Source organism: Talpa occidentalis, unplaced genomic scaffold (assembly GCF_014898055.3).
Source record: "Talpa occidentalis isolate TD23 unplaced genomic scaffold, MPIMG_talOcc4v2.1 talOcc4.14, whole genome shotgun sequence".
Classification (NCBI taxonomy): domain Eukaryota; kingdom Metazoa; phylum Chordata; class Mammalia; order Eulipotyphla; family Talpidae; genus Talpa; species Talpa occidentalis.
In genome coordinates this window covers 39,184,712-39,212,616 of record NW_023601433.1, presented here as the reverse complement: position 1 = coordinate 39,212,616, position 27,905 = coordinate 39,184,712, and the positions used below count along the sequence as shown (strand labels likewise).

Here is a 27,905-nt window from a genome sequence, read left to right as displayed (position 1 = left end):
ATGGATTTCTTGCAGAGGAAGTGGAGGATAATAGCCCAGGGCAGTGAATGGAACGAAGAACCAGGAAAGGGTGTGCAGAGACACGATTAGTATCAGAAGACCACTGGACTGGTTCCCTCCAAAATCACATAGCCCACCACATACTTTCTCCCCCTAATTGAGTGTTATATCCTGGGAATCAGTTTGGATTCATTTATTCATGCATTCAACCTCTAAGTTCCTGTCCTCAGGAGTTTATACCCGCCATTGGTCTCCAGAGGGCGCCCTGAAGGCAGCCAATCATGCCCTTAGAACTAACAGCGTCTGCTGCAGAGTGGGGATGAGTTTCTATTGTTTCATTCATCTGTGTATTTTATCATACCTACTACTCTAATTATAGCTTTATAGTTAACATCAAAATTGTGTAGTATAAAATTTCCAACTTCTTTTTTTTTTTTGAAAGATTTCTTTTATTTATTTATTTATGCATACAAGAGCAGGGGTGTAGGCCAGAGGTGCAGGGGGTAAGAGGATTCACCAGAGACAGAGTGAGGAGCAGAACAGGCAGATCTACTGAAATTCACTGCTGAGGGGAGCAGCAGGGGAGACAAGAGAGGTCTACTGTGCCATGTGTGCTAGCTCCCTGAGGGGATCAAACTCATGCTGCAGTTGCTGCCAATAACCTGATACTGCTGAGACTTAACCCTTTGTGCCATGAGGGAGGCCGCTTATTTCTTTTTTTCAGTTTCTAGTTATTTCCAGGACTTTGTCCTCATAAACTTTAGTATCATCCTGTCCATTGAGATTTTTGGTAGGATTCCAATTGAATCTATAGTGTAATATGAGACGAACTGACATCTTAACAATGTTGAACCTTCTAACCTGTGCACAACTTATATCTCTCTGTTTATTTAGATCTTTAATTTCTCTCTGAATATTTTATTGTAGAAATCATTCCATATTTTGTTAAATGTATCCAGTGGCATGCTGGTGAACCAACTCTTAAGGAGGGGAGGCCATAAAACCTTAATTTGTACCATTTGCTAAATTCTGTGATGTGAATATTCATAACATGATCAATTTTAAACTATCAATGTATCGTCTCTATATGTGAAGTTAAGAAGTTAGGACAGAATCAGCTGTCGTATTGTTGTAGAGCAACCCCGATACAAAACGGGGTGCCTGACTGTGGGTCCTCACCTGCGCGCTTAAAAGGATTTATCAATGCTCTACTGCAGGCACACGCGAAAGGTTAATAAAAGGTTTATTTACAAGGGAAGGGGAAATGATGAAATGTACAGCTCAGAGAGAAAAGTGGGAGACAAAGTTTTTAATGAGTCCTACCCCATCCGCTGATCAGGAATCCCAAAATGGCACCCTGAGAGCTGGCCGCAAGCCAGGAGCCTTGAAGCCAGGAGGCGAGCGATAGCCAGCCCCCCAAGGCCCACGTGTTTGGTTTTTATACACAACCTGGCTGCTTAACTCCACCCTCAGGTCCCAGCCACCTTCCCTTTAGTGGTGATGGGATTTGTCTTTCCCAATGTCCTGATGGCTTTAGTCTGGAGTGGGAGTGGAGTCCACAAAGCCTTTAATGGGATTAGCTCAGGACATCCTTTCCCCCTAACAGTATTAATCAATTTCAACACACATTGGATAGGTCCCTAAATATTTCATGGGTTTTGGTACTGTTTTAATTTGCTGACATTGTAAATGCTGATATTTGGTGATAGGATCTTATTGTCTTCCTTTAAGGAGTATTTAAGTCTGCCGCTGCAGGGGTCCTTGCTGCCCCAGCCAGGTAAGACACTGCCAAGCAGCTAAGAAAAGGGCCTCACACTGTGGGGCCGAAGCTCAAAGAGCCTCACACCGTGGGGCTGAAGAAAAAGAGCCTCACACTGTGGGACCAACGACTTTTAAAGAGCCTCACACCGTGGGGCTGAAGATTCCTTGTGCCTCACACTGGTGGGGCTGAAGATTGAATATCCCTTTGTTTTTTGTTCTTGGTCATAAGAAGAAAGAACTTCTTAGTAAATACATTGGGCAATAAATTATACATATAAGACTATTGTAAGTACGTGGCATAGAATATTACTTGCTTAAAAATCAAACACTGAACAATTTGGCCCACTTGACAATGGGAAATAATTATTGTGCAAGGGCATGTCTGATAACAACCCAGAGCTGGTCATAATAATATTCCTCATATGGAAATTCCATAGAGAAGCCTTGTAATAAATCATGAAGTTGATTACGCTAGGAGTTTCTAGGTAAAAGAAAAAAGTTCTAATAACTGATTATCTAGAGCAACTGGTCTCTAGCTGCAGGCCATATAGATAGAGGAGTCTCCTGATATTGTAGCCTTGGGGATAGGGCAGTACCAAGGACTGTTAGCTGAACTAGGTAGTTGTGTTTTTGTTTTTTTTTTTAAATAATAAATTTTATTTTTATATTCCCCATACAATTGCAACCCCCCCATTCTGATCCCAATCCCTCCCCTCCCGCCCCCACCCCCAAAAAGTGTCTCTGGTTCATAGTTTTTTGTTGATTTTGATTTTCACTTTCTTATAGTTATACATTTTTCTGGTCCCTTATTTAAGTTTTCTAGATTCCTGCTATGAGTGAGACCATCCGGTATTTTTCTTTTTCTTTCTGGCTTATTTCGCTGAGCATGATCCCTTCCAGTGCCATCCATGTTGCTGCAAATTGCATGTGTTTATCTTTTTTGAATGCTGAGTAATATTCCATGGTATATATGTACCACATCTTCTTGATCCAGTCATCTATTTTTGGGCATTTGGGCTGTTTCCAAAGCTTAGCTATTGTAAATAGTGCTGCTATAAACATAGGGGTGCAGGTGTTCTTTGGAATTGATGTTTCTGTGTCCTTTGGGTAAATACCTAGGAGTGGAATTGCTGGATCATATGGAAGCTCTATGTTTAGTAGGTCCAGAAATCTTCACACAGCTCTCCATAGTGGTTGGACCAGTTTGCACTCCCACCAGCAGTGCAGAAGAGTTCTTTTTTCTCCACACCCTCGCCAACATCTGTTGTTGCTAGTTTTTTTAATATGTGCCATTCTCACTGGTGTAAGATGGTATCTCATGGTGGTAGTTTTGATTTGCATTTCCCTGATTACAAGTGATGTTGAACATTTTTTCATATGCCTATTGGCCATTGGCATTTCCTCTTCAGAGAAGTTTCTTTTTAGCTCTTCTGACCATTTTTTGACTGGGTTATTTTCTTTGTTGTTGTTGAGTCTCATCAGCTCTTTGCAGATTTTTGTGATCAGTCCATTATCATTAGTGTTGGGTGCAAAAATGTTCTCCCAGTTGGTGGGGTTTCTCTTTGTTTTTGTTATTGTCTCTTTTGCTGTGCAGAAGCTCTTTAATTTGATGTAGTCCCAGCTGTTTATCTTTGCCTTCACTATCACTGCTTTGGGTGATGTGTCTGTAAAGTTGTCTTTGATGTGAATATCACGTAGTGTTTCGCCTATATGGAAATTTTTGTCTTTCTTAGCCTGCTGAAGAAATCCCTCAAAGAGGTTTTACCATGTTTAGGCCATTCTTTAGAAGGGAATGTCCCTGCCATTGTTCTTGAAGAGTCTCCAACAGGCAAGTTTCATCATATTCCTAGGATCTAGGTTCAATACTAAGTTTGCCTGAACACTTCCACACCAAAGTTTAGTCTAAGATTCATTAATCATCCCTATCCCCACTCTGGTGTCCTTGTGAGATCTTCCATCTCAAATTTTTTTACCCTAAGTTTCCATCAGTGTCACTTATACGTGGAATATAGAGAAACCAAACAAAGGGTCAGATAAATCCAAATTAAGAACTAACCCCAGAAACCTGACAGAAGAACTGAGGATACCAAAGGGAAAGAGAGGAGAGGACGAGAGCAAGGTAGGAGGGAGCACACTGGACTACGGCGGTGGACTATGGTGTATTTGGTGGCTCTGTGTGGTAACACCATCTGAGGGGGAAGATCTTCTACTTCTAAAACGCAAACAGTAATCTAAATCAATGCTACCTCAATAAAACATGTATAACATTTGAAAAAAATTGCCTTAAGGCAGAAAGCTGGGGTGATTGTAGAGTCACCTTATTTCCTTTATCTCAGAGACCCCATTCTATGCTGCCTGTCACCCCAATATCTGAATACTGTTGTTTCATATATAGTTTGTCCAGTTCTCCAGTTGTTTATACCAGAAGGACAGATTCCATTTCACTGCCAGAACAGAAGTTATTGGTTTATTTTTCAGTCAGAGTCAACACAGTTTGCTCTAAAATATTTGTATTAAAAGAAGGTTTTGTATACTAAGAGCTATGACAGCAATGGAAACCAAGTTACAGAAAAACAAAGCACATTTTCTAGGTGGGGGGCAGACAACCAGGAAGGCACTCAGGAGAAAATACTCAATTTGTGTCTTAAAGTGTCTCAAACATTACAAGCCAACGTTACAAGCCATTACTCCCCACCTTCCCCCAAAACCTTCTCCTCCCAAATCTCCCCATCTCAGTTAATGGCAACTCTAACCTTAGAGTAGCTCAGACAACAAACTTGATGACCAAATCTATAGGTGAATCCCACCAAACCTATCTTCAGCTTTATCCAGAATTCACCAGCCACCAGACAAGGGTGTTGATGTAGAGGGAGATGAGTACGATCCCACCTTTCAAAACAATGCAGTCAGGGCCTCCCTGGTGGCGCAGGCGGTTGAGTGCAGTGCTGTGAAGCTGTCCGCAGCCTCTGCAGCGCCGGTTCAATCCCACCAGCCGTGGAGCAACACGCATGGCGCGGCAAACCTCTCCGTCTCGACCGCTGCTCCCCTCAGTGGTGTATTTCGGTCAGTCTGCCTGTTCTGCTCCCCGCTCTGTCTCTGGTGAATCCTCTCACCCTCCTGCACATCTGGCCTGTACCCCAGCTCTTGTATAAATAAATCTTAAAAAAAAAAAAAAAAACGCAGGCAGATAGACTGGGAGCAAGATGGGTATGGGGGTGGGGTGGGGGTGGGTACCGTCTAGGGGCCCTGATCCAAGCCTGGGAAAATGCTCTTGAGGCGCCTCCTGGTGGCGCAAGGGATTAAGACACAACCTATGAAGCTAGCAGTCACTGCTAGCTAGCCGTCACTGCTGCAGGAGTTAGTTAGATCCCTGACCAGGGAGTTACCCACATGGTGCAGCAGACCTCTCCTGATTCGCCCACTGCTCCCCTAAGCAGTGTATTTCAATCTGCCTGTTCTGTTCCCCACTCTCTCTGGTGAATCCTCTCATCCCCCGACGTCTGGCCTATACCCCAGTTCTTGTATGCATAAATAAATTTTAAAAAAGAAAAGAAAAGGCTCTTGAGGCCCTATAGTGAAGATTGAAAATACAAAAAGCAAAAAAATAAAATAAAATAAACGCAAGATTGAAAAGAGGATTCCACAAACACCAGGGAAGGTGGGCAAGGAGTCCGATCCCCTCTTTAGACATGAGAGACACCCCCTGAGGTGCTGGGGCTAAGGTAGAGCTGGAGTTTGAGAACAAAGGAATTGAACTGTATTGGCCAAGAAAGCAAGAAGAGTGGACTTAGCTAAAGTCCACTTATTGTTGCTGATTGTGGGCACCAGTCAGCTGCAGCTGGGCGACTGCAGAGCGCATGTCTATCTTCAAGGTGAATGTCCTGTGGAGCCTGCCTCCTGGCAGCTCCAGTTTAAACTGGTCTGGTCTCAAAGTTTCTGACTCTTTTCTTCTTGGTCAGCAATTCCTTTTATCCATAGTAGTCACTTTGATAAGCTGTAAAGAGACAGCTCAGGGATGCCCAGGCTTGGGAAAGGTAATATGAAAAACAACAGGCCCAGGAACTATATGGAAGCGGGTGTCTGAGCCTAGAATCATCAGTTTTTTGACCTCTTCTTTACCAGCCTGCGAGAACAGCAAAGTTCTTTCCTTGAGTCCTGTCTTCTCTTTGTCCTGGAACCCTTCCAATCTCACTGCCACCTCCACTGCTACCACTTTGGTCCAAGTCACTAGGATTTCTTGCTTGGAAAGCAAGACCTTTCAGTCTCCTGAAAGGTCTCCTGTAAAAAAAACAAAACAAAACAAAACAAAAAAAAAACCTTCTGGGGCCTCCCCAGTGGCGCAGCGGTTGAGCGCTGGGCTGCGAAGCTGCCCGCAGCCTCTGCGGTGCCGGTTCGATCCCCGGCTGCTCCCTGGCCACTGGAGGAGGGTCCCACATGGAGCGCAGACCTCTCCTGCCGCCCGCTGCTCCCCTCAGCAGTGTACCTCGGTCCTTCTGCCTGCTCTGCTCCCTGCTCTGACTCTGGTGAATTCTCTCACCCTCCCGCGCTTCTGACTGTACCCAGTGCTTGTATAAATAAATAAATAAATCTTTAAAAAAAAAAAAAAAACCTTCTGTATTCACCCTTGTCTAACTGCAATGTATTTTCATCCCAGCAACTCAAGGGATTCTTTTACTATGTAACTCCTCTGTTCAACTCCCTCCCCTGCCAATAGCTCCTCAGCTCACTAAAGTTTTGCAGTGGTTTCTGTCCTTAGTGTTCTCACATCAACTTTTGTAATTCTCTCTTTGTTTACTGTCCTCAGATCACGCTGTCCTCAGATTCTTCCAGTCCTTCCCACTTTTGCCTGCTCTTCAATTTTCCCATGATGCTTTCTTCCAAATACTCATATAATTCCTTTTAAGCATTGCCTGTCCCTTCCCACTACCACCATTGCCACCTCTAGAATGAAAATTCTTCAAGTCAGGAAGTTTTGTCTGTTTCATTCATTGATGTGGTATATAGTTAAGTCTCGGTAACATTTCAAGAATAAATGAATGCTGAAGCAGTGGTAGGGGTGATGTTATAGAGAAAAATGACCATTTCAGGAGGGGGACATGAATGAAAAGAGCACAAGGGGAAAAGAGTACAATATGATCAGGAAACTATGATTTAGCTGGAATGGATTGTGGGAATATGGCCAAGAGGCAGGGGGTGGTTTCCTATCCTAAGGAGTTTAAACTCCAGCCTTAAGTATTTGATATCATTAAAAGGTTTAAGCTGGGGTGGGGAAGGAGAGGGGTTGTGAATCTTGATCATATTAGTAATTTAGAAAGATTGCTCTGGCAGAAGACATTGATTTAGAGATGTTAGACATTGATTCTCCTTTGTCTCTAAGACAGGAGAAAAGTTGGTTCTAATTTCAATAGCTCTGATGATGGATGAATGACAAGGACCTGAATTAGGTCAGTGACCATGGGCACTGAAAGAAAAAGAACTAGCTTAGGAGGATATGAATGAAATCTACATGATCGGTGTGAAGCTGTGAAGCAGAGGCAAAGTCTAACATGATAATCAGATTTCTGTTGTGGGTAAGTAGGATGGCACTATCATCCTCTGAATATAGATGTCATCACACAGCCTCACCAGTCATTTTTCTGTGATTGGGTTACCGGGAACTCATAATGATGCCACTAAGCCCAAGCCATTCATCCGTCACAGTGAGTATGTAGACACCCAGCTGGGGGCAGGAAGTCTGACCTGAGCACATTAGTCAGCAGCTTCTCTTCTATTATGAAAGGCCAAGCCTATAAATTGCTTTAATGTGTTAGGCAGGGCTCTGTGGCTTCTTGCCCCACCTTGTCTGCCCTATTAGGGAACCGGAAAAGGAAATTATGCACAGGATTCACCCCAGGGAGAAGTTGAAATTTGTCTAAGCTTATAAAGGAACAGGCAGCAAAGATTATCACACCATTATCTGCGTGACTTCAAATAATTACACAGAGCACAGTGCCAGACACTAAACTAAGCTCATGTGCCCTCAAGGCTATGTTATGCCTCTTTAACCCTAACAAGATCTTTTCCCTTAATTGAGTAGGGAGGAGAGGGAAGAAGACACTTTGCTAATCCCCCTGGTTAACCTTGAACTCAGTGGTCACAGTCTTCACCTCACCTTTCCCTCCAAGTCCAAGTTGTCCGTCCCAGAATGGGACTGGGGAGAACAATGAAGCAGGCTATAGGATTGGAGCCCAGGAAAAGCACCCAAGAAGGGAGTCTGATGCATCTTTCACCATTGAGAGGAACGAGGTTGATGAGTGAAAATGGGTCTGAAGCAAAGGGACTATATGCAGAGTTAATAAGGGGGAGCAATTCAATTTTCTACATTAGAAGGAAAGCATTCTGGAAAGATTTCCAGAGGGTCATTGAACAAGTAGAACTTGCCTATGCACATGAAGAGAGCCATTCAAACAACTCATTTGAACACAAGCAGTTTATGGAGCAATTCCATAAAATCCACATTTATGGAATGGAAGTGGCAGAGAGTGGCAAATGGGAATAAAGACTTAAGGCAAACACTATAAGAAGGTAGACTATTTGCATTTGTTCATTTGAAAAGCTTTTATTATGTACCTATATGCACATAAAACAATAAGTAGCAACGCCAGATGCCACATGAGTGGAATAAACAGATTACCAGCAGTGCAGGGTGAGGTGGCATTTAACACATGTAAACTTCTAAGGAGTTGCTATGTAAGTTAGAAATATGACCTGTATATAATCTCTTATTTAATGATGCTGCTAAAGATGGCAATTTTGAATCAAGTATGTGCTCTTTAACAATTTTATCCATGGTTTTGAAGTAGATAACTTTTCTTGGCCAACAACTGACCCAACCATAAGTGAATCAAATCAGGAGGCTCACCTCCATGATGAACATTTTTAAAATGATGATGAAATAAAAATATTTGAGCTCAAAGGAGTGTCATAAATCCTTTTCTATTGCAAACCAAAGAAGTCTTTCTTGAACCATTGGCCTGAATTAATGGACAGAAATGGAAAGAACAACTTGTATGGTCAAGTAGAGCTTACATCATCTTATCATACTAAATGGAAAGAAATTGTTCACTAACCTGCACTCCCATATTTACTGCAGCACTATTTACAATAGCCAAGCTATGGAAACAACCCAAATGCCCAAAAATGGATGACTGCCTCAAGATGTGGCATATATACACAATGGAATATTATTTAGCAATCAAAAAAAAAACTCATGCCATTCGCAGCAACATGGATGGAGCTGGAAGGAATTGTGCTCAGTGAAATAAGTCAGAAAGAAAAAGAAAAATATGGAATGGTTTCACTTATAGGAAGAATATTGGGAAACCAAACCAAGAGTCAGGGGAAAAAAGACAAAACTAGCAGGCAAATTATATATCTGAGGCATACAGCAGGGGAGGGGGAGGAGAGAAGGGTAAAAACGGGAGGGAAGAGCACAAGGGACTATGGTGACAGTTCACAGGTGATGTTGTGGTGGGAGAATTATGGGAACTACATCTGAGGGGAGAAATCAAATATTATAAACAAATGAACAACAATGTAAGAAAATAAAAAAATAAAAGAATTTGTTCACTGGGTTTTGTGTGTGTGTGTGTGTGTGTGTGTGTGTGTGTGTGTGTGTGTGTGTGAAAACTGGGTAACCAACTAAGCTGCTGCGTAGTTCCAACTTGTCTTTACTTTTACATATATGACAAATAGCATTGGAAAAAATAGCAGACCATTGCCAAAAACTTGATGCATATATAGATATGTAGGTCGCGATGAGTGCTGTTTTATAAAAGATTTTTGTCTATATGAGTACAGCAGAATGCATCTGGGTCACTGAGAAAGTCCAGGATAGCAGTGTTGTTCACTCTAAATGTGTTACTGTTTAACAAACCAAATGCCCAAAACTAGATGACTGGCTCAAGAAGATGGAATACTATTCAGCAATCATAAAACATAAACTCATGCCATTCTCAGCAACATGGATGGAGCTAGAAGGGATTATGCTCAGTGAAATAAGTCAGAAGGAAAAAGAAAAATATCAGATGGCTTCACTTATGGGAGGAATATAGGGGAACCAAATAAGGCATTATGGAAAAAATAATAAGAATTAAAAAAATAACATGAGGGGAGGAAGAGAGATAAAACGAGGGCGGGAAGAGCACAAGGGAATATGGTGATGGCCCATGGGTGAACTGGTGGTGGAAATCCTATGGGAACTACATTACAAAGCAAACATTGCAAAAAAATTGAAAAAATGATACAAAAAATATATAAATAAATTTTTTAAAATGTGTTAGTGTTTCAGACAACTGTAGTTCCCTTTTTGCTGATATGTTTACAATTTCTCTGAACAGAAAAGAGGAAGTATTACAATAAGATTGAGTTTTCGTAAATAGCGATATGGTAAAATGTGTGAAATTTGACAGGAAAAACAAACAAGTATAAATTTCTCAGGAAACTTCTTGAACTTTTGTTCTGAGGGAAGAAAGACCAGTTAATACTAAGCAATTCGAAACAGTTCAGGTTGCTTCAGAGGGCATATTTGTGAAATACACATTCTGATGTATTTACAGGGATGGACTTGAGGTGAAATTGTTTATTTCATGAGGATAACAGCCAATCAAAATACCTAACCAGAGCTATGAAAACTGATACATTTGCCTTAGAGCTACTAGATAGAGACATTGTGGTGTTTTTAGTGCCCAGGAAAAAATTCTGCATCTGTTGTCTGTCTTCCAAACTTGCCTGGAGGGAAAACTCAGAACTTTGAGCTTCTACCTTCCTGTGTTACTGGCACAGAGATGCGATACATTGTAGGCATATGAACAACCTCAGTAGTGCGAGATCTTAAAATACCCTTTTGGGACTTCTCTGAAGTAACCAGGTGTTTATTTTTATCATGTAAATTCTTCTTTCTTATTATATCTGATTAATTGATGTTGGAGAGATTAATGATAACTTATAGTGCATTTCAATTCTTTCCTCCCATGTAAATTTATAAGAAAGACACTTTCCACCTCTGAGCATGTCACTGTCCCAATACATTACTCTGACTGCATAACAAATTACCTCAGAAAGTAGTGGCTTGACACACAGTAATCATGCATTGTCTCATGTATCATCTCTCAGTTTCTGTGGTCAAAAATTCAGACCAGGCACACAATGGATGACTGATTTCTACAGTGTCTGGGGGGTGAAGGGTCATCCACTTTACACCATATGACGGCAGTTGTTGCTTGCTAGTGGAGGGAGACTAACTGGGGCTGTTAACTGAATGTCCTCACTAGACCATTTTACATGAGCTGGATTTCCTCACAATTTGGTGGTTGGATACTAAGGGCAAGTATTTTAAGAGAAAGAGATGTAGATTGTGTCCTGTTCAATGCCTAGCCTTCAAAGTTATATCTGTTGTGACTTTCTGTCAAACTCCAATGCTTGGAGAGTCTCAATTCTTTCTGAAGAGTCAAAAGGAGAGAACATAAGTGCCACCTCTGTGGCAAAATTGTCAGTCTCATTGTAACATAAACATATAAGATGAAATAAATATAGGGGCCTCCCTGGTGACAGAAGGGGTTAAGACACGGTACTATGAAGCTAACGGCAACCACTGCAGCAAGAGTTCAATCCCCAGCTAGGGAGGTGACCCACAAGGCGCAGCAGACCTCTCCTAACTCACCTGCTGCTCCCCTCAGCAGTGTATTATAGTCAATCTTCCTGTTCAGTTCTCTACTCTGTCTCTGGTGAATCTTCTCATGCCCCACACCTCTGGTCTGTACCCCAGTTTTTGTATGCATAAATAAATACATCTTTGAAAAAAAAAGATGGAACAAATATATAGGTGCAGTCATCTTTGGAAAATACAATCTGCTACACTGTACTTCAAAAAAGGTATGGGAGATGTATCTAGTAGTTGTTGGATGATTTTTTAAAAAATATTTCTTTTAAATAAATTTAGCGCTTAAATTTATCAGTTTTTTTTTTAAGATTTATTTTATTTATTTATGCTTATAAGAACTAGGGTATAGGCCAAAGGTGCTGGGGGTGGGGTGATAACAATTCACCAGAGACAGAGTGGGGAGCAGAACAGGCAGATCTACTGAAATACACTGCTGAGGGGAGCAGTGGGTGAGACAGGAGAGGTCTGCTGCGCCATGTGGGTTGCTCCCTGGCCAGGGGTCGAACTAGTGCTGCGGTGTCTGGCAATAGCTTGATAGTGCTGAGACTTTAACCCTTGCACCACCAGGGAGTTTTGTTTTGTTTTGTTTTTTAAAGATTTTATTTACTTATTTTTTCCATAGAAGAACTGGGGTGTAGGTCAGAGTTGCGGGGGGTTGAGAGGACTCACCAGAGACAGAGTAGGGAGCAGAACAGGCAGATCTACTGAGGGGAGCAGTGGGAGAGACACGGGAGGTCTGCTGGCCGTGTGGGTCACCTCCCTGGCCAGGGATGGAACTCAGGCCATCTCAGTGGGTCGTCACTGTGGTAGCCTTGAGCCTTAACCCCTAGGCCATCAGGAAGGCCCTGATTTAAAAATTTTAATATATCTTATTATAAATAGAACATCTGCTCAGGCAGAAAATTTAGAAAAATATAAAATATTACAGTAATAACCACAACTAATGAGGATTAAAATTTTCGCATAGTCTCATATACTACTTTTTCCTGGGCTTCCTTCCATTGCACATCTCCTCAAATGTTAGTGAAAATTTTGAAAGAGTAGTACAGGAAACACCCGTTTACTCTCCAAACAGATCAAACAAGTATTAATATTTTATAATATTTGCCTTTTTTCCACTTATTTGCTTTCTTTGGTTACTGAACCAACAGAAAGTTAAATTCAGATATCATGATACTGCCTCTAAATATTGCTATTGTTATATGTATCTCCTAAGAATAAGGACATTATCTTAAGTAATACCATCGTTACCTAAGAAAAATTATAGTTTCATAATATTATGTACTATCCACTTTTTGTTAAAATTTCTCCAGTGTTTCATGACCATCTTCTATAGTTTTATTTTTTGAAAGTCGGGATCAATCGTAGTTAATATTTAACACCTGGTGGCTTTGGCTAGTTTCCTGACCTAAAGCCTGTGCTTTAGCACCCAACTCGGTCAAATACAAGCTGAATGACCCAATTTCTATATATATCACATTCATTCACTTCATCTGCTACTTCCTGGATACTTACTGTGTGCTGGACACTGTTTCAGAGGCTCAGTCATCCTCTCATGGATCAAATTCTAGACAGATAATAGAAAAGAATGAGCTTTAAAAGCTAGCAGTTTTATGTAAATAAAGGAGATTATCATTTTGGGTCAGGTTAAATGACTGAAGCAAATTTGGAAGGTAAGGGAAATGTCCCTTATACAAAATAAAATGGATTTGGATTAAAATTAAATTATTTCAGGGCCTCCCTGGTGGCGCAGGGGTAGTCTCAGTGCTATCAAGCTATCACCAGCCACTGTGGCATGAGTTCAATCCCCAGGCAGGGAGCTAACCCATATGGCGTAGCAGACCTCTCCTTTCTTGCCTGCTGCTCCCCTCAGCAGTATGTTTCAGTAGATCTGCTTGGTTTGTTCTCACTCTGTCTGGTGAATCCTCTCACCTCCCACACCTCTGGCCTACACCCCAGTTCTCATATGCAAAATAAATAAAATAAATCTTTTTAAAAAATTAGATTATTTCTCTTTTGTATAGGTGTTTGGCAATTTTAATTAAAAGACTGGCAGTACAAAGCAGAATGACAATTTTGGAATGTGTCCTAACACTAGACAAAAGATTCTTCTGTTTCTAATTTCATAAAATCATGTATATGCATTTTAACACATGTTTGCTAATTTTGACTTTGCCAGTTATTATTTTCCTAAGTCCTTAATCAGCAAGAAACCCAGATTGGAATACAGAGACAGTGAGACGTGTAGAGGTTAAAACAGGAAGGAGTATTCAAGGTCATCCAATTCAGATTCCACATTTTTACAGATGATCATTTTTTAGAGCAATCTGCATGACACTTAACTTTTAAAACACATATGGCTTAGATGCATTAAAAACCCAATTTTTAAATGCTGCACATTAGATAAAACAATCAGAACCTTGTGTTATTCTAATCTTTGTTCTGCATCTCCCAGTTATGTGGCTTTTCTTGACCGTCCAGTGAGAGCTGAGCAATAGGGTGAACACTGTGTAACGGTAATTGCTAGTCTAGATAAACGCCATGGAAAGGTGTCACCAGTCTGAAATTGATCTTCTACCTTCAGAAGAGGAGCGGAGCTTCTCCAACAACCTGACTGAACTTAAGCAAAGCTGAAACTTAGATCATTTTGGAACATTTCCTGTGGAACAGCTGTCTGACAGGCATTGTCTGTTCCTGTCTTGGTTTTAAGCTGCTGGGTAATGTGGTTGAGACGTGTGTGCCAAAGCCTGGGGATCTTATAATCCCAGTTTTACTCTTCTTAGTGTTGTTGTCTCTCAGGGAAATTCAGAACAGTAAGCGTTAGCCTGATTGGCAAGGGGGTCTGTCAAGCTGAAGCAGACTGAAGCCATTTATTCAATCACGTACTAATGTCCTCGTACTCAGAACAGTTGTTCTAAGGATGCAAATGAGGATTTCAGGATTTATAAGAATACTGAAAGGCTTTCCTCTTGGACTCTTTGGAATCTTTAGGAGAGTCCCATGCGCCACACTTACCATGAGATTTTGTTGTTGTTGTTTTTTTAAGTTTTATTTATTATGCATATATGAACTGGGATGTAGGCTAGAGGTTTGAGAGGTCTGGGGTAAAAGGATTCACCAGAGACAGAGTGGGGAGCACTCCTTGACTGGAGTTTATTTATTTATTTATACAATTCATTTATTTATACAAGCACTGGGTATAGTCAGAAGCGCAGGAGGGTGAGAGAATTCACCAGAGCCAGAGCAGGGAACAGAACAGGCAGACTGACGAAATACACTGCTGAGGGGAGCAGTGGGCACAGCAAGAGAGGTCTGCGCGCCATGTGGGACCCTCGTCAGGGGTCGGGGATTGAAATGGCGCTGCAGAGGCTGTGGGCAGCTTCGCAGCCCAGCGCTCAACCACTGCGCCACCATGGGAGGCCCTGCCAATGTCCTCTAATACCCAAAGGAGACCTCAGCTTTGAGGATATAAGGGTAATATTTCATATTAGAGCAAACTTAGTATTGAACCTAGATCCTAGGAATATGATGAAACTTGCCTGTTGGAGACTCTTCAAGAACAATGGCAGGGACATTCCCTTCTAAAGAATGGCCTAAACATGGTAAAACCTCTTTGAGGGATTTCTTCAGCAGGCTAAGAAAGACAAAAATTTCCATATAGGCGAAACACTACGTGATATTCACATCAAAGACAACTTTACAGACACATCACCCAAAGCAGTGATAGTGAAGGCAAAGATAAACAGCTGGGACTACATCAAATTAAAGAGCTTCTGCACAGCAAAAGAGACAATAACAAAAACAAAGAGAAACCCCACCAACTGGGAGAACATTTTTGCACCCAACACTAATGATAATGGACTGATCACAAAAATCTGCAAAGAGCTGATGAGACTCAACAACAACAAAGAAAATAACCCAGTCAAAAAATGGTCAGAAGAGCTAAAAAGAAACTTCTCTGAAGAGGAAATGCCAATGGCCAATAGGCATATGAAAAAATGTTCAACATCACTTGTAATCAGGGAAATGCAAATCAAAACTACCACCATGAGATACCATCTTACACCAGTGAGAATGGCACATATTAAAAAAACTAGCAACAACAGATGTTGGCGAGGGTGTGGAGAAAAAAGAACTCTTCTGCACTGCTGGTGGGAGTGCAAACTGGTCCAACCACTATGGAGAGCTGTGTGAAGATTTCTGGACCTACTAAACATAGAGCTTCCATATGATCCAGCAATTCCACTCCTAGGTATTTACCCAAAGGACACAGAAACATCAATTCCAAAGAACACCTGCACCCCTATGTTTATAGCAGCACTATTTACAATAGCTAAGCTTTGGAAACAGCCCAAATGCCCAAAAATAGATGACTGGATCAAGAAGATGTGGTACATATATATCATGGAATATTACTCAGCATTCAAAAAAGATAAACACATGCAATTTGCAGCAACATGGATGGCGCTGGAAGGGATCATGCTCAGCGAAATAAGCCAGCAAGAAAAAGAAAAATACCGGATGGTCTCACTCATAGCAGGGATCTAGAAAACTTAAATAAGGGACCAGGAAAATGAATAACTATAAGAAAGTGAAAATCAAAATCAACAAAAAACTATGAACCAGAGACACTTTTTGGGGGGGGGGGGCGGGAGGGGAGGGATTGGGGTCAGAATGGGGTGTTGCAATTGTATGGGAATATAAAAATAAAATTTATTGTTAAAACAATAAACTGTATAAATAGCAAATTCAAAAAAAAAAAAGACAAAAATTTCCAAAAAGAAGTTACTACTGTGGAGGAGAAAGGTGAATTAGACATAGAGAATAAAAGAAACAGAGCACCAGTTCAATAATTCATTCAACAATTGTTCATTATTTAGTATACAAAAGAGGCACAGTGGATAAAACTTTAGAGAAAGCTTGTAGTTTTTAATACTTTGTCTGACAAAAAGGGCAAAAACAACTTTCAAAATACAGGGGCTACAAAAAAAGTTTTTAAAGAAATCACCAGTTTATTTATTTTTTTAAGATTTATTTATTTATTTATGCAAGCACTGGGTACAGTCAGAATCTCAGGAGGGTGAGAGAATTCACCAGAGCGGGGAGCCAGAGCGGGGAACAGAACAGGCAGACTGACAAAATACACTGCTGAGGGGAGCAGCGGGTGAGACAGGAGAGGTCTGCGCGCCATTGGGACCCTTGCCCCGTGGCCAGGAATCGAATCGGCTACAGAGGCTGCGGGCAGCTTCACAGCCCAGCCCTCAACTGCTGCACCACCAGGGGAGGCCCAGAAATCACTAGTTTAAAGATACAGGGGGTACAAAAGAAAATTTACAAAATACCACCTGAGGTCCTAGTTCTCATAGGACTTGCGTTCTATTCTAGCGGTAAAGGGAATCCTTGAGAAGCTAGACAGGAAGTAAAGATAAAGTGAGTCAGCTGGTGCTATGAAGAAAAATCAGGGTAGAGAATAAAGGGAGGGAAGGGTGTGCTATAAGTAGAGTGGTCAGGGCCACCTTCTCTTAAGAGATCTGTGGGCCTCATTCTATCAATTTCTAGTTCAAAGAGCTGACCCACCTTTGGAAACACCTGGGTTGTCAGGTCCCAATAGTTCCCACATGAAAGGGCCTCTTCATTGAGCTAGTTTTATGGACAAGTTGGATGGGTATAGCTAACAGTGCTTCTCTGGAGCCTGTATGAGTTTCTTAGGGCTGCTGCAACAAATCACCACACACTCAGGGGGAGGGTGGGATTAAGACACCAGAAATTTATTCTCTTGTAGTTCTGGAGGCCAGAAGTCCAATCAAGGTGTCAGCAGAGTCAGGTTTCTTCCAAAGCCTTTTGAGGAAGCAGATTGTTCTAGTCTCTTCCAGTGGCCACAGCCACAGGGGTTTCTTGGCTTGTGGCAGCATAACTCCAGTCTCTGCTCCATCTTCACTGGTGCATCTTCTCTCTAGGTCTCTGTGTCTCTTCTTATAAGGACACCAGTCCTATTGGATTAAGGGACCACTATACTCCAGTATGACAACTTAACTAATTACACCTATTTCCTCATTTTGAGGTACTGAAGTTAGGGTTTCTACATCTTTTAGGAGGACACAACTCAACCCATAACAGAGACCAAGAGTCTAGCCAGTTGTTCCCAAAGCAATTGACTGGATAAGTGGTTTCTGAAAACACAACCGAATGGGCTCACACACTGAGGATGTCTCAGTGTCTACCAAGGAGGCCAATTTTATGACAATAATTTGTGTGAAAAGTGTAATGTTCCTACAATATGAATTGCACCCATTCTGTAACAGGAGGATAAGTCAAACTTTTAGTTTATTACTATTTACATGTTGTTGTGTAGTAAACAAGTGAATATGTTTTGAATAAACTAGGAGTATTTATTAATCTTCATAAATTTGAAGTGATCATAAGAATAACTAACATTTCCTGAACGCCAGTTGGGTGCTAAGTACTTTTCTAAAGGGCTACACTTTTTAAGTCATTTAATTTTTACAATAACCCTGTAAGATAAAACTATTGTCTTGGGGTCTCCCTGGTGGCACAAGGGGTTAAGGCGCAACCTATGACGCTATCCGCAGCCACTGCAGCATGAGTTCAATCCCAGGCCAGGGAGCTACCCACATGGCGCAGCAGACCTCTCCTGACTTGCCTGCTGCTCCCCTCCACAGTGTATTTCAGTTATATCCACCTGTTCTGTCCCCCACTCTGTCTCTGGTGAATCCTCTCAACCCCCTCACCTCTGGCCTGTACCCCAGTTCTTGAGTGCATAAATAAATAAATCTTTAAAAAAAAAACTATTGTCTGTTCGCATTTTGCAAGAGGGGAAACTGAGGCATGGGGTGGTTAAGGAACTTGCTCAAGCTACTCACTAGAAAATGACAAGTCCATGTGAGTGATAAAATGTTGAACGCTTTTGTAGATTCCTGTACTTTTCATCTGTTTCTGTATTGGAAAAATAATTTTAAAAAGGATTCTATATAATCACAAAGTAGCAAAGCTGCATCTCTTCAGTAATTATTTTCAAGCCATTCAAGACCCTTCCTTGTTGTATATTCAAACATTGCCTTTGATTATAATCAAACGCTGCAAACATTAATTTTGTCTTTCTCCTAAAAGACCATAAATAATAAAATTAAGCAAAAGGTAGAAGTGACTGGACAAAAGTGGTGAGTCATATTTCCCTCTTAATGCAAAAGCCCTTTGTGAGTTATGTCAACAGCTCATTCACTCATTTGGCTTCCAGTAATTGAAACCTAATCTATAACTTTAGTACAGTAAGTTTTTTTTAGTACAGTAAGATTTTTGATAATATGGCCACTTAAAAGATTAAACACAAATATCATCTCTCCTTGGGCATGAGATAAGGAAATATTACTTAAGAAATAACAATAATAAGTGTGAAATGATAAAAATAATAAAAATATAAAAAATAATAAAAATAAGTGTGAAAACAACTGACTATACCACTCATAGTGACCTGGAGACAATCTCAGGGAGATAAATCTGACTCTAGGTCCATCAGCAAAAACTCAGTCTGTTGAATTGGATCCTGTCTGAATTGACCTGGTACTCAGAAGTCAGTGGCCCAGAGCTGGTCATATTTATCCAATACAAGTTGTCCTCTGTTGTGAGTCACCAGGCTTCCCAGGCCTGGATGAAATTTGTCTCAAAACCCTCCCTCATTTTATTTTATTTTAATTTTTAAAGGTTTATCCATTTATGCATACAAGAACTGGAGTGTGAGCCAGAGGTGTGGGGGTTGAGAGGATTCACCAGAGACAGAGTGGAGAACAGAACAGGGTGACTGAAATACACTGCTGAGAGGAGCAGCGGGCGAGGCAGGTAAGGTCTGCTGAGCCATGTAAGTCACCTCCCTGGTCAGGGATCGAACTTGTGCTGCAGTGACTGCAGAAAGCTTCATAATGCTGACTCTATGAAGTTTCATTGCATGTTCATCAAGCCATCATTTGGTTATTCCATTTTCCAGGTACCTCACTATCAGAAAAGGCAATCCTCTGTGCTACAGGGATCCTGGGCAAGATGTCTACTACTGTAATTAATAAATTAGAATGTAGGCTTATGTATAAAACTTCTTGTGAATGTGGCTCTTACAATTCAGTCTCCTTGAGACAGACGTGCCCTAGCAGTCCTGGCATGGCCAGGTGTCTGGACCTGCAAGGTCGAGACTAGGCCACTGTCACAGTGCCATCACTCTGTCAGAGTGTGGGGGGCAGCCAGCCACATGCTGTCTCATAACCCTTCCTGTCAGCCTTCAATAACAAGTACAAGGCTGGGTGTATAAAATGCCAGGAGATTAAGTGAAAGCCCAAGAGAGTAAGAAAACTTCAAAAGGCTGAAAGTGAGTAAGGGATCAAATGGCATAAGAATTGAGAAAAACAAATAGGAATCAAATAATTCAGAAAAATGACAAAAGGAAGAACAAGCTTTGGAATAGAAAATCAACCATCTACAGGAGACAGGGAATACGTCACGGTGTAGTTAGGAGACAATGGCGTTGTGATAGGTGGGTCCAGGAAAAATCAGGAAACAACTCACGTGAGCAAAACCAGGTTTGCGAGTGGGGACAGGAGAGCCAAATTTCTCAAACTGAGATGGGGAGGATGGCCTGGGTCTTATCAAGTGGGAAGGGCTGAGCATTTTCATTGCTCATTCTTTTAGGGGAAAGACAGTGAGTTTGTCCACACATACATATTTATCCATACCCATGTTACACAGCTTTAAATTTCTGTGTCATCTTTTTATTATCTAAAATGCTAAGAATTTGAAATGGTAATAGGCAGGAAGATTTTCTCTAATTGAAACAAGTCTTCAATCAGAAACCTCAAGCTGCTCAGCAAAAACCACACCCAAGGAGTTACATAGTGAGAACTGTGAGCTGCTTTGAATAGAGTCCAGCAGAGATTCTGCCTTTGTCTGATTATTACCATGGATCACCAGGTGGGAGTTAGATCTCTACTGGGTGCACATCAGCTAAATCCATAGGAATTGCAAATTAAAATATATTTCTCACAAAATCCATTTCTAACTGCTATTAAAGGGAGATTCTCCCATATTTATTGGTAAGTACCTCTTTAACTCTTTTTTTCCGGCCCTCCTAAGTCCAAGAGTAGAAGAGAAAGTGCATTTATTCATTTATTCATTCATTTTTTAAAAAGTAAATGCATACTAAAGGTTAGGTAGTTGGCTGCGTGTTTTAGGAAAAAGATGACAAAGACGTTGTTTCTGCCCTAACAAAACTCACACTGTAGTGAGGAACATAACTTAAAAAAGCAATCAGAAAAGAATGTGATAGATGTTGTAATGGCTCTTTGAATTCTTTCCTATGTGAAGGCAGCAGGCTTCTCAACTATGTGCAAATAGCAACATCATTCATTAACTTCCTTTGTCTGGAGTGCCCCTCTATTAACTGGCTGCCAACACATCAGATAATAGCAGCAATTATAGTGTAAGGTTTTTTCCTGGTTCATTAAGTTGGAAATGTTTTGTTTCTTTTTCATATCTCAACTGTGTTTGTTTCCTGTCTAATTATCCATGTTGATGTTTTTCAAAGTGAGCAGGAAAATAGATTTTATTTATTTTGCTGGCAGTTGTGTCATAAAGAGTAGTTTATTTTCCTCTCATCGAAGAAAATGAGAGACAGGGATTGAGGAAACTTAGGCGTTGTCTATCTAGGTTTGCCAAACCTAAACACAACCAGGAGCAAAATTCTCATTGAAATCAGAGAGATCAGGTCATTACTAAAGGTGCTCTGATACTGATAATCTATGCTTTGTATATAAAATTATATACAGGTATATAATGTGTAGGAACATTAAAAATCAGTGACCAGAAAGTTAATATTGCCTGACATTTATAAAGAACAACTAATTTACACCAAACAGTGCATGTTCCATTCTATCTCATTTTTTTCTTTTTTATACAGCTTCAGTTAGTCATCTTATGTACAACAAGACATTGGTTGGGTCTTCCTGGTGGTGCAGGGGTAAAAGACAGCACTATCAAGCTATTGCCAGCCACTACAGCACAAGTTCAATCCCTGGCCAGGGAGCAACCCACATGGTACAGCAGACCTCTCCTTTCTTCCTGCTTTTCCCCTCAGCAGTGGATTTCAATAGATCTTCCTGTTCTGCTCCCCACTCTGTCTCTGGTGAATCCTGTCGTACACACCCCACCCCCGCACCTCTGGCTGCACCCCAGCTCTTGTATACATAAATAAACAAATCTTTAAAAAAAAACAAACAAGGCATTGGCAACAGCAAATATCTGATAGAAGCTCAAAGTTTACTATGCGAATTCACACAAAATCCTCACAACAAAGAGGAAACTGAGGCTTGGAAAACTAAGGTCTTTATCATGGATGCATAGAGAGCATAGGGGCAACATCAGAGATCAGGGTCTCATTTACATCTTTTTTTCCCCCACATTCAGTGCTTTTTATACTTCAACATGCTGCTTCCCAAGGAAGCATATGTCACATAATCAAGGACATGCTCAGTGAAATTTCTGCTTTTAAACCACATGCTGTCTTAAAATGTGTTAGTGCTCAGGCTGGTAAAGAATGGGAGGCAGCTCACTCAGGCACCTGACCTGTGGTGGGCTCCTGATTTTTTGGTGGGGTGGGAGGGCAGGGACTGTTAAGGCCAACATGTAGTTGGGAGCTACTGTTCCAGATCTCCTCTTCAGCAGGAGGTTGACAGTGTGCCCGTTTGAAGTGTAATCACAAAAAAGAGCCCAGGGAAAAAATGACTTTAATGAAATAACATTAACAATGGTGCTTGTTTCTTAAGGACTGTGCCTGCATCTCTCATTGAATGGTTTATTGAGATTTATTCTATATTACAAATGGTTTCCAAATCAGCTGAAATTATAGCCAAGTCGACCACTTGTTTTTCACACATCACTTTGTTAATCACTTTTAAATGTTTCAGCAACGTGACTCCACCTACTCTTACAGTACTAGTGAGACTGCATTTTAATCTTTGAAACCTTCATGACCTTCACATTGGAACGCCCTCAATCTTCTTTTCTATCTTTCAACACTGTAACTCAAAACAGAAAACATGTGATAATAATTAGACTGTGGCTCTGGTGTGTTTCTTTTTTGATTTTTTGGTTCTTGGTGTTTTTTGTTTTGTTTTATTTTGGAGGTCTAGAAGTCTATTCTACTGAGGAAAGTTTCTCTCTTTCCCTTATTTGTCAAAGACTTTTATTTCATCATAAATTGTATATTTATTTATTTTTAATTTTATATATTTTTACATCATTTTTTCATTTTTGCACAATGCATCTTCATCTTGGTTATAGTCCCCATACAATTCCCACCCCCACCCCCCTTGTTTTGATCCTACTCCCTCCTCTCCCAAAAAGAAAAATACCAGATGGTCTCACTCATAGCAGGAATTTAGAAAACCTAAATAAGGGACCAGGAAAAAGACTAATTATAATAAAGTAAAAATCAAAATCAACAAGCAACTATTTGCCAAAGATTTATCAAGTTTCTATTTTCCTGATGAGGCAATATCTGTTTGAGATATTGCATAGTTGACTGTGTCAATCACCCAGAAAAAATAAATTATTTCTCTAAGATACAAAAATATAAATGCTATGGGAACATGTGTGTTTTGTTATTCACTCTTTTAGCCAAAGTACTGTATTATACTTAGCATTTGCCAAGAGTATTAAACATTCATGTTCAATAATGAAATATATGATGGTAATAAAGGGTAGTTATCTAACTTCAAAATTAGACCCTTTAAAATAAGAGAATAAGACTCATAAGAAAAAAAGGAATCTGAGACTTTATAGAGCTATTATTCAAAAACACTTTAAACGTAAAAAGGGGCAGACCTTCTAGTGAATAAATGACCAGCCAAAACAAGAATGTGAGACTAGAATATTCCTCAGATTCATTAGAATACTGACGGTTGATTGTAATTATCAATAAGATACTTTAAAAAAAACTTGTAGGTCTCTTTGGTTTTATTTTTTAAGATTTATGTAGTTTATTTATGCATACAAGAGCTGGGGTGCTGGCCAGAGGTGGGGGGTGGGTGAGAGAATTCACCAGAGACAGAATGGGGAGCAGAACAGGCAGATCTACTGAAATACACTGCTGAAGGGAGCAGCGGGCAAGTCAGGAGAGGTCTTCGTCACCATGTGGGTGGCTCCCTGGCTGGGGATCAAACTTGTGCTGCAGTGGCTGCAGGCAGCTTGATATTCTGAGAGACTTATCCTCTTGCACCACCAGAGAGGCCCCTCTCTTTGATTTTAAAGGTGCTTTTACAAAAATATTTCAAACAAAAAAGTTATTTTTCATTAAGTTGTTCCTGTTGCTTTGTTGAGGGACAAAGATATTGGTCTTATCAAGCTTTAAATCCCCAATGCCTTGAGTAACAAATAGCCCATTGAAACTGTTTAATATTTGATGAATGAATGACTGAGAGAGAATGTAAATAAAATAAAATTACACTGAAAAATACTACCTGAGAATCATAATTTAGAATCTATAATTGTAATAATGGTTTTGTTAAAGTTCTATTTTTTTTTCACTAAAAATTTCACTAGAAATTATTTCCTGGTTCTCTACTTAAGAAATACTAATTAGGGCCTCCCTGGTGGCACAAACGGTTGAGCACGGTGCTGTGAAGCTGTCCGTAGCCTCTGCAGTGCTGGTTCAATCCCTGCCGGCCTTGCAGCAATCCACATGGCGAGCAGACCTCTCCTGTCTTGCCCGCTGCTCCCCTCAGCAGTGTATTTTGTCAGTCTGCCTGTTCTGTTGCCTGTTCTGTCTCTGGTGAATCCTCTCACCCTCCCATGCATCTGGCCTATACCCTGGTTCTTGTATAAATAAAATAAATTTTATTTAAACTTTTTTTTTTAAGATTTATTTATTTATTTACACAAGCACTGGGTACAGTCAGAAGCATGGAGGGTGAGAGAATTCACCAGAGCTAGAGCGGGAACAGAACAGGTAGACTGATGAAATACACTGCTGAGGGGAGCAGCGGGCGCGGCAGGAGAGGTCTATTGCACCATGACCCTTGCTGGCGGCCAGGGATAGAACCAGCGCTGCAGAGGCTGAGGGCAGCTTTGCCGCCCAGCGCTCAACTGCTGAGCCACCAGGGGAGGCCCATTAAAAAAAAAAAAAAAAAAAAAAAAAGAAAGAAATACTAATTGACATCCTGTTTCAATTTTCACATGGTGAAAATAATCACATCACCTACAGTTTTCTTTAATCAATTCTAACCTCAAGTTTATTTTTAAAACGTAGAGGACCTGTAAAGATCAGAAAAGGCAAATGAAAAAAATTACAGTTTATAATTAAACCCTGTCAAGATATTGTTTTGACTAACAAATTAAAATCCTCTGAAAATTTAAAGCACCATACAAACATCACAGTTAAAATAGGATACGTGGGCTCAATGGCATAAAAAAAAATTCATGAGGGAAAAATGAGGCTGAGAATCCATCCAACAAACTACAATTGAGGTATTAGTTAAAATGGGTGACCTATTCCCTCAATGGAGTATTAGACTTGATTGTTCTCATTCCCATCACTTTCTTTTTTTCTTTTGCACTTGCAGAGCAAAATTTTCTTACCTGGTTTTCTTCAGGCCAGCTTTGTGACTCATGAGCTCTACTTGCAACAACATTGACTAAAACAAACACATAATATTATACGACATGTCCTCTGGAATAAAATGGAATGATAACTGAATAATAGATAGTGTATAGCTCTGTATGGCAGAATCTCAGGATCCATCATTAATAATGGCCTTTAGGACTGAAGAACAGAAATCAGAATCTTAATAGTTTTAGTTTTAAAAAAATACAAATTCTTCTGAAAGTAACATAGAAAGAGGAAGATATGAAAGGAAGTCAATGCATTAGCATTTGCAACCTGTAGGAAGCCACGGAATTATCTTACATGAATGTCACTCACAAGGATAAATCTGTTCTTGCAATCTTATATGGATGGTGATCCCAATGAAAAAAAAATTTATTGAGGTAAATTTGGTTTACATCGCTGCATTTGCTTTAGGGGTTACCAGCTCAAATCTCTTCCAAGTATATCTTTATACCATACCTACTACCAAAGTCCCCAAAATCCATTACCATGCTCCATTAGACCCCTCCCTCCCCCACATCCACCTCCCTCCCCCACTTCTACCTTCCCCTTCTGGTGGCCTTAGTTTTGTAGTTCCATGTCAAGGGTTAGTTATGGCTTTGGTTTTGACCATCCCTTTGTTTTGTTTCACTATATTCCACATATAGTGACACAGTAGGTAATGTGCCTTTGTCTTTCTGGCTTATGTCGCTTAGCATTATCCTCTCCAATTTCATCCATGTTGTTGTAAATGGCAAGATTTTGATGAAAATCTCTAACTTGTGCCTGTATATATGATAGCAATACAAGCATCCTCTGCTGGTTGTGGTTGGATCTAGAGACATAATTCGGATAATTAATCCCACAACAATGCAATGCATAAAGCACTACATTGGCCATGGAAATGCTTTCAATGAGCTGGAATTTCACCCAAAAGATTCAAATCTATCTCCTGTCAGTAGGTAAAGATCATACTTCACAATTATGGAATATCCAAAAGGACACTCTAGTGGCAATATTTGGAGGTGTTGAAGGGTACAGAGAAGAAGCAATAAGTGCTGATTATGATCTTTTGGGTGAAGAAATAATGTCCTGTGATGTGAATCATTCTCTTAAATTTTGGAGGATTAATTCAAAGGAATGATGGGTGCAATTAAGGAATCTTACTGTTATAACCCAAATAAAACTAGCAGACTATTTCTCTGAAAATTCCTTTTCCTGACTTTTTTTTTTTACCAGAGACATATATAGCAATTATGGACCTGATACTTTGCAAGTCTTGTGAATGTGCCATTATATGCTGGAAATCTGGCAAAATGGAAATATGAGGGAGTTCAATGTGACTATTCTTGGGTGATTTGATTAGAGTTCATGTGACAACTGGTACATGCGGTTTTCTGTGGATTTCTGGCAAAAGATGCTTCTATTGGCCAATCCAGTTGTCAAATTTATGTGTGGGATTTAGAAGTAGGAAGATCCTTATAAAACCAAATGTACAACACTGACTCATCATAAGTGTGGTGCTGCTATTTGACAAGCCAGTTTTAGCAGGGAAAGTAGCAGTCTTAGAGCTGTTTGTGATGATGCCAGTATTTGGACTTGAGACCAACTTGGATGAAATACTTTTCCCTAATTAAAATTAGTGTGTTTTCTGTGTACAGCAGAGTTAATGTATGTTGGTAGTAATGGCACATAGAACATTTAGAGTTGTCTTTCAGCCTTCAATCAGGCTAAGCTGACTGTAGTGATGTTTACATTGTTTACACTCTGTACTTTCTCCTGATCAGACTCTACTGCCTTTAATAAAAACTTATTTTTGTAAAACAAAAAAAGTTAAGATACAGTCTGTGTTCTCATTGTAGCTGGGAGAGGGGGTAGGGGGTGGGTGGAGAGAGTCAAGAGGCAATAAGGGAAACAGACATGAAATAATACAGACAGCATATTTTCAATGCAAGTTTTTTCTTTTTCTTTTACCAATTTATTAAAGTATACGAATCAACAGTCAGATGAAGAGAAACACAGGGCAAGTCCCTGAATAAAAAGCTTCCGTCCAATTGGAGCTTGGGGTCCCTCAAAGAAGTCAGTGGAAGGGCTCTGATTCTCTAACCTGGAAGTGCTTTCTCACCACAAGTTCTTAGTGATTAATGTGGGTTGAAGGTGATGGGAAGAGAAGACAATGATGATGATGAGTAAGTTGGTTCTAGCATAATTTTTCTCTTCTTGTCTATAAAGCGTCTAAACCTCCAGCCACAGCTAAACTCCTTTTAAAGAAAAAATTGAAATGAAGGCTGTGCAAGATTTGCTTTTAAACTGTACAAGTCTTTTTTTGGGGGGGGGTACAGTTAATACACTAATGTATCCTTAGATAGCCCTGTCCCAGTGCTATTTTCAAAAGCCACTAACTTTGCCTGGGTACAGTATGGCGGTTGTAAACTGGAATGGAAATTTAAAGCAGGTTCTTGTTGGTGTATAGCACAAATTAGTTATATATGGGGATGGTAGATTTTCATCTTCAGTTGTCTCTGATGCAGCTTATATGAAGTAATTGTTCTGTTAACTGAATACTACTCTAGTTGCAAAAAAAAAAAGTTGCAGCTATTTTGTTGACATTCTGAATGTTCTAGGTAAATACATTTTTTTTTTTTTTTGGTTATGAAAAAAGAGGCTTGGGCTGTATACTATGAGAGATATTAAGAGTTAAGCAAGTGAAGAGGCTAGGAGATACTGAAAGGTAAAATATTCTTTGAAGAAGGTAAAAAAATGATTTTTCTGAAACTATGTAGGGAAATAAAATAAGACCGTTAG

General features: G+C 40.2%; 1 pseudogene; it reads left to right on the top strand.

Annotated features, from left to right (window-relative positions):
• On the top strand, positions 1 to 26,718 carry LOC119244136 (polycomb protein EED-like; annotated as a pseudogene).
• The last annotated feature ends 1,187 nt before the right edge of the window (positions 26,719 to 27,905 follow it).